Here is a 13,181-nt window from a genome sequence, read left to right as displayed (position 1 = left end):
CTTTACAAATGTCGATAGCATACCCTTTTCTGCTAACTTCCCGATGAAACAGGACTAAACCAATTATTTTCTGTCCCTAAACACCACAAAATGCCCAAAGTCGAAAGATGTACAAACAGGGGAGTAAAATGGAACAGCCATTTGTGTGTGCCTGTGTGAGCATTGATGCCAACTAACACAAACTTTTGCATTCGTCTTTTCTTATCTCGTAACTCCACACTAAATACCCCACTTCCCCTCTGAAGTATTGATGTACAACCCATGGCTCTAACATTCATGTAGTCGTTTATAACTGAGGTTGAAAAATCGCTTCATGACGAGACAAGTATGAATGCCATTCACCCAAACTGAAAACTTCGTGCCGACTCTGCTCGCGTTGTATGGATTAGCTGTTCTCTTCTCCTCCCCTTGTTGCATCCTAGTTTTTCAGTTGTTTCTAGTTTTCCGTTGATGTTGTGTTTTGGTCTTCTTCATAAGTAGTCTTGTTCAAAATTAAAAAAGCTCAAACGTCTTTGTGTTGTATACGAATGAACTAATAAAACGCTATTTAACAGCTGTGTTGTCAAATCGAGTTTTTTTTTCCAAATTCGGTGTGGCGCCTGCGCAAAACTAATGCGCTTGAGAAACAGCGCCTGCTATCAAAACCTGAGATCAACGCATCGACGCAAACACTGTCATTTTGTAAGTTTGGAACAACAAATCAAGGTCAGAACAGCTAGGCCTATATAATCGCTATTGTATTTTCAGCGTAGCAATAGGGTACGATATTTAGACTCGAACAAGTATAATGCGACTCGTCTTCGACTCGTCGGCATTATACTTGTCTCGTCTGAATATCGGACCCTGTTGCTACTCTGAAAGCACAATACCTGTTAATATTGTGTCTGCATCGACGGGCGGCATACTGTCCACAAATGAAATCAGAGCAGGCGAGTGACAACAGGTTATGAGTTGAATTACAAGCATCCTCCCGTTACCGCCATTTAGGTTGCCTTCATGTGGTTTCAAGGCAAAATCATATAGTACAAGTATGCAGCTTTTTTGTAAGTCGCGATGGGCGCGGCTTTCCCGTGTTTTTGAACTTTAAGGGTACCCAATGCACCATAATTAAACAAGAAGCCTAAAACAAGAAAGGCAAAACCCTAATGACTCGCGCTCATTATTTCGTCAGTCGGTTTTGATAGCTTGGAAAAAGAAAAGAAAACAAAAGAAAGGAAGACAGTAAGTATGGGTTTGAAATCGCTTACAAATTATGATCGATATCAAATAATGAACAAGTCGCGTAAGGCGAAATTACTACATTTAGTCAAGCTGTGGAACTCACAAAATGAAACTGAACGCACTGCATTTTTTTCACATTGACCGTAGTCCGCCGCTTGTGCATAACGGAGGGAAACTGACGAGCCTGTTCACCGCAGTAGTGGTTTCGCTGTGCTGCATAGCACGCTTTTCTGTACCTCTCTTCGTTTTAACTTTCTGAGCGTGTTTTTAATCCAAACATATCATATCTATATGTGGTTTTTTTGAAATCAGGAACCGACAAGGAATAAGATGAAATTGTTTTTTAATCGATTTCGAAAATTTAATTTTGATCATAATTTTTATATTTTTAATTTTCAGAGTTTGTTTTTAATCCAAATATAACATATGTATATGTTTTCGGAATCAGGAAATGATGTAGAATAAGATGAACGTAAATTTGGATCGTTTTATATGTGAACAGCTCAGATCATGGGTAATTTTAACACCTTCACATTTAAATGCTTATTTTATAGCCATCCATTGAATTGAGAAGAAAACAAAGCATACTAAACTGCTAAGCATGAATCAAACAATAAGAAAATAAAAAGAACCAACAGCATCGTTTTGTATGTGTGGGTAGTAAACACGTTTTATTTACAAAACACGGCGGAAAATGGCGACAAATTTGTTGCACAGCGACAGGTCACTTTCTTCAACCAAGGCCAGTACTTTCATACATGACAAAGGAAAGCAAATATGGCCTGAATAATAAAGTTATAGTGTTCCTTTGCGTGTCCGAGTGATAAACTGTTTTAACCAACTATCTTCTGAAACGTAATTGCACTCAGCAGATTTGTCTTCCGCTCATAACTTTCGTGTCACACAGTCTTTGCGACAAACAGATAGATCGCATTCTCGCAGAAAATCATCGACAACACAGACCAGTCATTTTTAGCATTGCATTTGGGAAGGGCTACTATTATAGTGTGTTTTAAGAAAGAAAAACATTACAGTATCGGCAGAACACGACCAAATGAGTTTTCGTGTCACAGCGTTATGGGCGTGAGATTGTGTTCTCACACTGTACATAGCAAAATCATTGACAACACAGACAAGTCAGTTTTAGCATAGACATTGGGAAAGGCTACTATTATAGTGTGTTTTAGGAAAGAAAAACATTATAGTATCAGCAGAACACGACCAAATCATGACAAATGAGTTTGCGTTTTGGGCGTTATGGGCGTTTTTTCACACTGCAGATCATATCTCAAAAACTACGGAGTGGATCTTAATGAAATTTGATATGGATATTTTTGACTGGATTTTCTCATAGAAGGTTGTTCCGTTTATTGATAGGACAGTTTGATGACGTCATATTTTACCGTTTGCCAAAAGGTCGAGGCAGCACTTTCACAGTTACAGTTTTTCATCAATTTGATCGAATTTCTTATCACACAATCTCAGATCTAGGCCGGATTATGGGATTGCATTTCAGTTTGGTCACTTAAAGTTTTGTTATTGAAATGTTTGTTCGAAATATGTCATTTTTTCAAATTTTTAAAAACTAATATTTGAAACAAAACATTTATATTGGTGTATTCCCTATTGCGTCCTGTATCTAAAACTATATAGTTTTGTTGTTTTGTATTGATAATTATGCTTAAAAATGAAGAAAACCGATAAATAACCACTATCTTTATTTATGAAAAAAGACACTTAAAAACAACTTCTATCTATTCCTTACCATTTTCTGATTCCAAATATATATAGTTTCATGGTGTTTGACGTTGAAAATAGGCTAAAACTTAACAAACTCGGATCGTTGAATGGAAATTATACTTCCAAGCTCCGTGCAGCTGACAACATGATAAAAACACGTCATTTCAAGTGTGGAACACGCTCATGACGTCATACTGAAAGGTGATGAATTATGGCTTCACCTTGCGATGTTTCATTTCAAACATGGTAACATTTTTAAAGGGGTTTCTTTCTCAGATTTCTGTTTGCCCTCTGTCTGTCTCTCTATGTCTCCGTCTGTCTGACTGATTCAATTAAATGTGTAATTACTTAGTTTTGCAAAAGTCAAACTATACCTAATTGATTCAGGTCTCTAAATTCTTATTGTAAAATTGTGAGTTTTATTCAAAACAAATTTAATTGGTGTTTTAAACTCAATAATGGGGCATGCTGGGATGAGTAGAAGAATGTGTGCTTACGAGCAGAAAAAGCCCATCAAAGTCAAGAATCGTGTTTTTCTTTTTCTATTTTCACCTTGTAGCTTCATACAGACACTAAGCAACAGTGTAGTTCCACTTCCAGTGCAATATCTTGTACTTTAATTTTGACCATCTGTGTAACACTTTATTGACTCATGATCTGAGCTGTTCACATATATAAAACAAATTTATTACAATTTTCAGATTTTTAATGACCAAGTCATTAATTAATTGTTAAGCCACCAAGCTGAAATGCAATACCGAAGTCCGGCCTTCGTCGAAGATTGCTTTACAAAAAATTCAATCAGTTTGATTGAAAAATGAGGGTGTGACAGTGCCGCCTCAACTTTTACAAAAAGCCGGATATGGTATTTATCGAAAAAAAGAAAACAAATGTCCGGGGATATCATTCCCAGGAACTCTCATGTCAAATGTCATAAAGATCAGTTCAGTAGTTTGGTCTGAATCGTTCTACACACACACACGCACAGACAGACAGACATACACACACACACACACACACACACACACACACACACACACACACACACACACACACACACACACACATACACCACGACCCTCGGCTCGATTCCCCCTCTATGTTAAAACATTTAGTCAAAACTTGACTAAATGTAAAAAACTACCATGGCAAACTTCAGCAAAGCAAAGAATGTCAATGTCTTCATGACTGATGCTGTACAAATAACTGAAGCATTTTGGTCAGGCAGCCCTTGGACGAAAATTGTACATGTATTCCCCTAGCCAGAAAGATCATAACACTGCCTGTAAGCGTCGCTGTGTAGGATACTTTGTTTCACATTGTTCTGCTGTTGCCTATTCTTTCCGCAACGTGTTAGTTATGAATAGTCAATACGGCGACGTCCCCATTCGCCGCTTCCGAACTCGCCGCTTCCCATCTCGCCGCTTCCGAACTCGCCGCTTCCCATCTCGCCGCCAATTATTTTGAGTTTTGCAAGAGAGGCGATTCGTCTGTCACACGCACGCACATACACACGCACGCACACACATACACACACACGTACGCACACAATCCAGTACAGAACAAAAACAGTGTATGGCTTTGCCAGTTTATGACGTTGCCACACACGCACGCTCGCAGGCACACACGCTCGCAGACACACACACATACAAACAGGGAGAAAGTGTACCTTGACCATGGTCGTCATGTCATGTGTTGTCGAACATCGCGACGAACATCCTTTGTTTACGCATTTCCAATGCATTTTTTCTCCGATCTTGTTGTCAATTCTAAACTGGTTGTAAAAAATACATTTTCCTCCCCGACTGGTGGTCGCGACCCGGAGAGCCATGGTTGTGAAGTGACTTTCACAGAACAGAAAAACCCCATAAAACTCAAGAAAAACTCAGGTAAACGTGTCAATTTTTTTTAACCTGATTTGCAAGAGAAACGTCAAAAGTAAACTTCATCGCATGGGATACGGTAAACTCAGGTAAAACTCAGGTAAACATGTTATTTTTTTTATAATCTGTTTGTACGAGAAACGTCAAATTCATCGCATGAAATACACGGGGGCGAGATGGCACTGCTTGGGGGGGGGGGGGGGGGGGGGCAAGATGGCGCCTTTGACAGTTGGAAAGCAAGTAGACCGTGAAGTCGGCGACTACAAAGCGGCGGCGAGATAGGCGGCGGCGAGTCGGTACCTCGCCGTCAATACTACTAACTATAAGAGACTATAAGAGACCATCCCTTTTCCACATTCTACCGTGTTTGTGGAAAATAACGAAATACTTTATCGGAAAAATGCGTAACAAAGTGCCGGAACATGCAAAACAATTCGGCACAAAGAAGAATTTAGAAAAGTTGTGGTCCTTACCCAGCGAAACAAAGTGGAATAGAATGGATTGTTTCCAAATACTCTGGACATGTTTTTACCTGGGTTGTCAGAATTACTCAAATTTCGAAGGGCAAGTGAATTCAGACTTGCTTGTCTTTTTTCCTTGTCAGTAAGGTTGGTGGAATACTCGCATGAACAGGCAAAAGGTATAACACAATAATGTCATCATAGTGGTCAATGTAATGTTTACACTTTTTGGTTTCATTATAACTTATTCATTTCTTTAAAATTAAGCAAAAGAAATACGTCACCTCTGCTTAAAAAAAACAGAATTGGTAAAGCCCAACTTTGGCAAACAAGTGAAACAAAAATATTGTAAAACAGGATGCTTTCGCACAGGTGCTGCAGAATCTGAAGTTCAGATCGAGTGTGGAGAAGCAGCGTTGTATAAGTATGTTGCTGTGGGACTGGGTGTTGTGTTGGTGCTGTTGGTGAACGGCAATGTTGTGGTTGTCGTCTGGCTAAAGAGACGACAATGGAACCTTCCGTGGGCAAGTGAGTCACCTGTGTTTTGTCAATATTTTAAACCCCCTTTTAATAATGTACCAACGTGTCTTTCTTGTTATACTTTGTAAAATCCCAATAATAAAATAAATGTATAATGTCTCTCAAACACAGAGTTTGGGGCAATCATACTTCAAGGGCAAACATGTTTCTTTCTGACTGACAGTGATTTTTGTTCAGGCGTGTGTGTGTGTGTGTGTGTGTGTGTGTGTGTGTGTGTGTGTGTGTGTGTGTGTAAGTGTGTGTGTGTCTTTGTGTGTGTGTGTGTGTGTCTTTGTTTGTGTGTGAGTGTGAGTGTGTGTGTGTGTGTCTTTGTCTGTGTCTGTGTGTGTATATGTGTGTGTGTGGGTTTGTTTGTGTGTGTCTTTGTGAGTGTGTTTATGTGTGTGTGTTTATCTGTGTGTGCTTGTTTGTATGTTTGTTCGTGTGCGTGTGCGTGTGCGGGTGTGTTTGTTCTCGAATAATCCCACATAAAACGATTGGTCTTTATTGTTAAACCACCCAAAAACATTAGCTTGTATTCATCTTGTCATTTTAGTATAATTAATTCTAGTAATGAGCAATTGAAATATATCATGATATTTCTTTGATTCTCCTGTAATACTGGCAATGACACGAAAAGCCTTATTTTGTATGTTTTGCAGCTTTTGATGCAAAAAACTATCTCTTTTTCTCATTGTCTCGAGCAGGACTGGGTGGCCGAGTGGTAACGCACTTGCGCTCGGAATCGAGAGGTTGCGTGTTCGACCCTGGGTCGGGCCGCTATTTTCTCCCCCCCTTTCCTAACCTAGATGGTGGGTTCAAGTGGTAGTCTTTCGGATGAGACGAAAAACCGAGGTCCCTTCGTGTACACTATATTGGGGTGTGCACGTTAAAGATCCCACGATTGACAAAAGGGTCTCTCCTGGCAAAATTGTATAGGCATAGATAAAAATGTCCATCAAATACCCGTGTGACTTGGAATAAAAGGCCGCGAAAGGTGAACATTCGCCTAACAGGCTTGAGGTTTGCTGGTCGATGTGAATGCGTGATATATTGTGTAAAAAAATTCCATCTCACACGGCATAAAGCGCTTTGAACTTCGGATAAGGCGCTATATAAATAAAGAGAATAAAAAAAATTATCAAAACACAAACTGGTGTATACTTTTCTAATTACTTTTAACACAGTTTAAACAAGTCTTCAGCGCTGTTTTAAGGATCCAAAACACGTTATGTGGTCTCCACAACTTGATTTAGAGAGAAACAATAAAACCTAATATAGCTATTCTGATGGGCACGTAGGGGAATTCGGGGGCTGTGGTTGGATGGTCTCACACATCCCTTTTCCTATCATCAAAGCATAATGCTACGGAAGTCGGCCAATTTTGCCAATATCCAAAAGCATATTGACAATAACAAATACGCATGGTTCCGGTTACTTCCACGTGTATAAAGTACACGCATACCTCGCCAGGTTTGTTTATGTGACAATTCGACAGACGATGCCATTTACTTTGTGTGTGTTTTTGTTGTTGCTTAATGTACACGACATACATTACGTGTAAAATCCTGTTCTTTAACAGGCAACAAAAAAAAGCAAATTTCCAGAAGCTGCAATCTGAAGCGACCTATCTCTGATTCTAGCAGACGATCTCTCCAATGTTTAACACAAAATCAGCAAACTCTCCTGTCACATAGAACGTCTATTGTGTAGTGCAATGTTGAAATGAAGTTATCGGTCTGAAACATTTAGTCGTTTCTTCTGAGACAATCCTTGCTCTCTTATCATAATTATACAGATTTACCGCAGTCTTCACCACGCGAATTCCCAACAGAAGTCAGACTTTCAAACATACAATCTGGGTAGGCAAGCATGATACGACAACGTCATGACGTCATATGATTCCTAGCATATTGACGTAATGCTTACCGTTCCGGTTATCTCGAGTTTTCTCCGTAATAAAATTAAGTAGATGTGTACTGCCGGGCAGTACATACCCCAAGCGAAGTCGTCCATCTGTGTGTACATGATTCTCTCTCTCTCTCTCTCTCTCTCTCTCTCTCTCTCTCTCTCTCTCTCTCTCTCTCTCTCTCTCTCTCTCTCTCTCTCTCTCTCTCTCTCTTAAAATGTGTCATCGATGACGTGTTTTCATACTTGCTAATGCGGCAGGCTAATCATGACGTCAAATTGAAACTTCTTGAAGTCTCTCAGAAAGGGACATGAAAACCATGTGGGGGTTACTGGTTTGGGCTGAAAAAAACCCCAACTCCACCTAAAATTCAAGCGCCTATGGGGCTGAATTATGCAGCATAAATTGTGAAACATCAGGATATCTCACACTTTCAATTCTGCCATCATGTCAAATCTGACAACAAACCTACCCACAAAATGTCATAAATATCGGTGTAGAATTGAGACTTAACGGTTTTTAACTGCCAAAAATAAGTTTTTTTGACTGGAATAGTTTGTCTTGAAATTCAGTTTGGGACAACGGACCCACCCACTAAATTTCATAAAGATAGGTGAAAATTTAAATGTAACGGTTTTTAACTGCCAAAATTATGTTTTTCTTCTGGAAAAGTATGGAGTGAAAATCATTTGGGGACAACGAACCTACCCACAAAATTTCATAAATATCGATGAAGAATTGAGATTTAACGGTTTTTAACTGCCAAAAATAAGGTTTTTTGTCTGGAAAAGTATGTCTTAAAATTCAGTTTGGGACAACGGACCCACCCACTAAATTTCATAAAGATAGGTGAAGAATTGAAATTTAACGTTTTTTAACTGCCAAAATTATGTCTTTCTTCTGGAAAAGTATAGAGTGAAAATCAGTTGGGGACAACGAACCTACCCACAAAATTTCATAAATATCGGTGAAGAATTGAAATGTAACGGTTTTTAACTGCCAAAATTATGTTTTTCTTCTGGAAAAGTATGGAGTGAAAATAAGTTGGGGACAACAAACCTACCTTTAAAATTTCATAAGAATCAGTGAAGAAATAGGATTTAACGATTTTTTAACGGCCTTTAAATCATTGGTGATGTCATCATAACCCAGTCGTTGTAGTTGTCGTCGTAGTTGTTGGTGTTGTTGTTGTCATGTTCGTTGTCGTGATTGTTGTTGTTCTCGTGTTGTTGTTTTTGTTGTTGTTGTTGTTGTTGTTGTTGTTGTTGTTGTTGTTGTCGTCGTCGTCGATGTCATTTGTTGTTGTTGTTGTTATCGTCGTCGTCGTCGTCATCGTCGTCGTTGTCAGAGGTTATTTCTAAAGATTTCATTGATAGTCTTTGTTCTCGTCACCAAGACTTGCTAAGAACAAGCTTGGAACAGCAAGAGTTCCAAGAACAAGATTAGAACAACTCATTACATCATTACCAGTACGTCATTTGTATTTAGAACACACTTTAGAAAAAAACTCTTCAGCTACAAACCAGTCACCCTCACATGTCCGAGGTGTTTGTCTAAACCACTTACTGAAATGTTTTGAGGTTTAATGACCATACACATGTTGAACCGGTGAGTGTCTTCCGCTGCTTAATTCGCAAATAACTATTTTATTAAAGTCCGCTTGAAACGCTCAAAGATGAAATTCCATGTTAAAAAGTGACAAAAGTTTCACATTTTCCCGTTGTAACAGCTTCCGATGATATTATATGAAAATTCTGATCCTCTGAGAGGATTCCCCGAAACAAAATCAGTTTGTACGCCTAATTCTAATAGAATTGTCCAAACAGTGTCGCTAATATTGTGCTAAAAGATGAATTCTAGAACAATGTCCAGACAGACACCACTTGGCAAAAAAATTTTCAGTGCTGGGAGATGAAAAAAAAAACTACCTCGCTACGCGCGGGCTCCGCCCGCGCTCCGCTTGGATAATGTCCGTGGGTTTTTCAATGTTCGGTTATTTCCGTGGCTTCATGCGGAAAGGGAACCGTCGTCTGCAATCAACGACATGGACCATTCTGGTACTTGTTGCTGACAAAAACATGATTTTAACACATAATTTAATGTCAGAATAGCTATATAGCTATGAGACCAATGGTGGCGAGAGAGGTGAAGGGAGGGGGAATGTTTACAGTGCCGTGTGCCGGGCTGTGAGCAGTACCCGCCAATGTTTAGCTCAGGCACCGTCGCGGCGGACGCGCCTCAGTTCTATACCGAACACTGCACCCTCATTCAAGGAAAATGCACCGCGCTGTTCTAGACAACTGTCCTCACCTACAAGTCAGAGGTGTAAGTTACACCGACCCTGGCGCCTAAGGCAGAGCCAAATGCTCGTCTCAAAACCGTATATAAACGCTATTGTGTTTTCATCGTAGCAATAGGGTCCGATATTTAAGACTCGAATACCTATAACGCGACTCGTCTTCGACTCGTCGGCATTATACTTGTCTCGTCTAAATATCGGGCCCTATTGCTACGATGAAAACACAATGTCTGTTATTAAAGATGTATCTTGATCGCATTATGCGCACCTGTTAATAATGTAGGTCCCTGTACCTAATACATACATGTTAGGGAAGTTCAGCAAAACTAACCTAATTAACCTACATTTACTACATTTACCTTGCTCTTCAATCCTGAATTGTGCTTCATTGTTGATTATTTTGTTGTCATACTCTTTTTGTGTGTTTGTGTTTGTGTCATCATGTTATTTATTTACTCGTGAGTTACAGGTTTGTTGCACACCAACAATATCATAATGTGCATAACCTACCTGCTGGCCGGGCCTTTTCTTGACAATGTATACATGTAAACAGGAACGCACACCAATGAGTGTTTTCATCATCACCTCCCTCACCTTTGTCCACTGTCAGTTGTCAAAGACACCAATCCCCAGACCCAAATCCCCCCCCCCCCCACACTTTTCAATGGTAAACATAAACATACACATATCGTTTATAAAGTGTATGTAGTATTGTATGTAATATTTCTGTTCAAGCAAGGATTTAATTACAGTTTGTGTGTTTGCAACAGAAACACAACAGCAAGATCAAGAAAGAACACTCGGGTAAGTTGTCCCAAAAAGATATAACAACGACATGCAATTTCAATTATTTCTTTTTATCCAACTTCACACACACACACACACACACACACACACACACACACACACACACACACACACATACACGCACGCACGCACGCCCGCCCGCACGCACGCACACACACACACACACCCACTCACACACACACACACACACACACACACACACACACACACACACACAGCAGATGATGAAAACAATTAAGACAATAACTTAAATGAAGCTTTAGGATGAGGGTTTTTTTCTGGATACTACATCTAGCAAAGCAATCATAAGGATCAAATCTTTGCGTTATAAGCTGAAGTTGAAAGACTGAGCACACAGGAGCGTCAAACTCAGACAGTAGATGTTGCAAAAATTGTTTTTGGCAGTAACACAAGTAGTGCATATGTTTCGTGTTATGCGATTTCTTGTCTATGTTGCGTTTAAAAAAACCCATGGAAGACGTTGTATTGCTTGTTTTGATGAAAAGGAACAAAAAAGAAAAGAGCATTACAATTGCTCTTGGACAATCTTTTTTTGATCCGCGAGTAAAAATGTCACGTTCTTTCATATGTTTCAACCATTTTTAAGTAAAAGTAGGTTCACTTTTTCATACTAAGCCGTATTAGAGCAAGTGATTCTTCACCTTTCCAGTAAAAGAAGTCCAATGATCAGCAGATTAAATAATCATTTTTTTGCACATGTGTTTTTTTCAGTCATAGCCAGCCAAAAAAATGCAATTGTATCGTTTGTTTCATAGTTAAGAGAAATATGTTCCACAGCATTAATAAACTACTCAGCAAATTACAAGTGTGCAAGACGTGACCTCAAGGAGGGGTTCTAATTCACAGTGTTGCCAGTACAAGTTCTGCGAAGAATGTGTTCTTTCCAACATAAACTTAGCAAAACATGAATTGTTACAGTATTCGTAATGGTGTAGGTGTCAATCCTCTCACCTTGAAATTCCGTATGCACTTTACAACAGGTGTTAGCACAAACTCCGAAAGTTTGAAGACAATGCGTTAGTTAGTTATTCAAATGTACCATTCATTATCCGCTAAAACGGCTTCAAAAACGGCCTTTTATGCCTTCTGAGAGGATTGACACCTACACCGCTCAGCTCCATGTTAGACATGATTATGTGAACAACACTGACTGATTTGGATGCATATTTGATTGTTCTATCTACGGACATGCTAAACATGTTTCGTTATAGCAATTCTGATTATTTTGTCAATTTAAATGCGGAAACCTTGATTTTGCGAATTTGATTTTGGGGGGTGTCTGTGTTGTAGGTTCCACTGTATTGACACTACGTCATGTAAACTCAATCTGTTTTCTGAATAAGTTAGGGAAATAAAAGGCCTTTCCAGTCATATAATTGGTTTTACGATAAACGGCCTCATCAGAAAGATCTGCCCTCAAACCGTGCCGCATCTGTAAAGTTTTTGTTATGACGAGTAGTGTAAGAACAGTTTACAGGTATGACTATTTTAAGCATGCACGTGTTAATTCTACAGAATGCGTTTGCACTCGCTACTATCATGATCTGTTTGTCTTTCTGTGTTCAGTTCCCAAACTGAAAATGATACGGTGGCCGTATTTTCGACATCAGGTAAGAAATCTCAGCATATTAAACCATCATACATGTCAGACAGTGCGAATTTAAACTTCGTAAAACATGTTTGCAACAATGTGTTGTACCATTTAGTATTGTGATTTTTCAATCAATGTGTTTTTGTGTGTGTTGTTGCTGTTGTTGTTGTTGTTGTTGTTGTTGTTGTTATTGCTGTCGTTGTTAGTATTGTTGTTGTTGTTGTTGTTGTTGTTGTTGTTGTTGTTGTTAGTATTGTTGTTGTTGTTTTTGTTGATCATGTGGAGTTTTTTGAGTATTTCTAAGTTGTATCATGAATTCCGAATTTAAACATATAAAGAGAAATGACTACATTTAATCAATCTGTCAAACGCACAGAATGAATTGAAAAACACTGCTTTTTTTCTCACCAAAACGATATAGCTTTGTCGATAACCCGCTACCAAGACAGCTCGGGAAAAATCACAAACAAACGTACATCAATTGCCACGCTAGTATTGCGCAGTAGCACTTGCTTTTAATAGGAAAGCACACTTTTCTTTATTCGTGTTAACATTAATAAGCGTGTTAAAGGCACTGTAAGCCTCCCGTAAACCATCACAGAGCTCCCCGAGCGTCTACATACAGTATAAGCATACTTCCAGTTGAACGCTCACCGAACGGGAACATCCTGGCTGCTTTCTGTCGAGCGTGAGAACTGTTCAAAGAATTTATTTTCGTGGACTTGGTCCT

General features: G+C 39.2%; 1 long non-coding RNA gene across 1 annotated transcript; it reads left to right on the top strand.

Moving 5' to 3' along the window:
• Positions 1–5,688: 5,688 nt before the first annotated feature.
• Positions 5,689–12,509, top strand: LOC138972291 (uncharacterized). Its single transcript, XR_011457537.1, has 3 exons — positions 5,689–5,833; positions 10,803–10,836; positions 12,427–12,509. It is a non-coding gene; the product is annotated as an uncharacterized lncRNA (long non-coding RNA).
• Positions 12,510–13,181: the final 672 nt, after the last annotated feature.

Source organism: Littorina saxatilis, linkage group LG8 (assembly GCF_037325665.1).
Source record: "Littorina saxatilis isolate snail1 linkage group LG8, US_GU_Lsax_2.0, whole genome shotgun sequence".
Classification (NCBI taxonomy): Eukaryota; Metazoa; Mollusca; class Gastropoda; order Littorinimorpha; family Littorinidae; genus Littorina; species Littorina saxatilis.
This window is presented reverse-complemented; position numbering and strand designations above follow the sequence as displayed.